The following is a 1,833-nucleotide window of genomic DNA, read 5'->3' on the forward strand; positions in this document are numbered from 1 at the left end:
ATCTGGTGAGTGCATACCCTGACAAGGGTCACACTGCCTCACGACCATTATGGCATTCATCTTTATAGTTATCAGCTCTCAAAAAGTTTATTTTGCTAACAATATTAGAAATGTGGCAGTTTCGGCAGTTCTACGTTCTACTGAACCATGACTGAAGCTCCAGAATGTTCTGGCCGTGGATTGATCTGGAGTGGAGTGATTTTCAATACTGTCATTCTCCTGTTAAACTGCGACATGAACTGCATCATTGGTGCACCACATACATATTGTGAGAGTAGATCCCAATGTTTGCTGAGCTCAGATACACATTCTATAATATTGGGGAATTGGGAAGATATATTTGCACTTGCAAGTTTGTTCATAAAATAGTGCAAGAAGCTAAGCACCGACTGCAAAATGCAGAACCCACAACAACCAATATGGATCCAGTTTCAATGAACGATATTCTGATTGGTTGTTTTTCAGTTACTGTGCTTTACTCCTTGCATTGTATACTGAATAAGGCAATATGTGTTGAACAAAAAGCACTGTCCTGACATTCACTCAGATACAGAATAGGAGGGGGCATCGACAATAATTGCATCTGCCTCTGAAAGGGATTGTCATACAGTCAGTTCCATTTTGGCATTATCTTAAAATGCAGCTTGGGTTTCGAACATCGAGATTGTACCAAACTTGGCCATGAGGGCAAAAGATTAAATCTTCTAAAGTTTAGTACATTCGCTAAGAAGGATGCGTCTAGTAATAAGAAAATATAGAACTGATCAACCCTCTCACATCAATTCCCACTACTGGCACCTCAGTGCCGAGTGAGGATTCTGCCTGAGCCTCAAAATGACACGAAGCTCAGAAGTTAAAACTTAAAAATGCATTAAACTTCCGTAACTTATTATTTGTGTATGACTCGGCTGTAGATCCTCAAATCATCTCTGAATTGGTGCTGACACTGTCCTTCCTTCTGGAGGGGGGCTACTTTTGTTCCCCATGGTCCCTACGTGTGTTGTAAAGTAGCCTCCGCTCCAAGCTCACTCTCGTAATGGTCTACAATATCAGTACAAATTAGTAAACTAAACATGAGATTGTAGTCCATCATAGGAGTGAGCTTGGAGCGGTGGCTACTTTACAACACACACAGGGACCATGGGGAACAAAAGTAGCCCCCCTCCAGAAGGAAGGACAGTATCGGCACCAATTCAGAGATGATTTGAGGATCTACAGCCGAGTGATACACAAATAAGACACATTTTTGTTCATAGTTAAGGTATTTGAATGTATTTTTATGATTTACCTCTTGAGTTTAGTGTCACTTTAAGTCTATATATTTGTAAAAACTGGCACTGGAATGGGATCCGTCCATTAATGTCTCTTTATTTCAAAAAGGCATCAAAACAGACAACAAACAAGTAACTGACACATTATACCCCATGAACTGAGCATTATTAGCCCAGTTCAGGGGTTGAAACACATCAGCTGCTTGTTTGTTGTCTGTTTTTATGCTGTTTTGAAATAAAGTGACATTAATGGAGGGATCCCATTCAAATGCCAGATATTACAAATGCATAAATAAAGTCTAGCTACTCATTCAGTAGGCCAGACATACTAACATTAAAAATGGCCTAAACTAACTTCAGTGGCTATGATGACAATAATAGGAAGTTTTTATAATTATTGTGAAAGTATATGTTTTTTGTTTCACTGTTCTTTACTGCTATTTTCTTTCTACAAGTATTAATTATATGAAAAGGAACAATTTAATACTGAAGAGAAGTGGAGTAAATATTGAAAGGTCAATAGGAATCACTAAAAGAGATGGAAATATGTTAACTATTAACT

This window comes from Nanorana parkeri, unplaced genomic scaffold, assembly GCF_000935625.1.
Source record: "Nanorana parkeri isolate BGI_ZX_2015 unplaced genomic scaffold, ASM93562v1 scaffold367, whole genome shotgun sequence".
In the NCBI taxonomy this organism is placed as follows: domain Eukaryota; kingdom Metazoa; phylum Chordata; class Amphibia; order Anura; family Dicroglossidae; genus Nanorana; species Nanorana parkeri.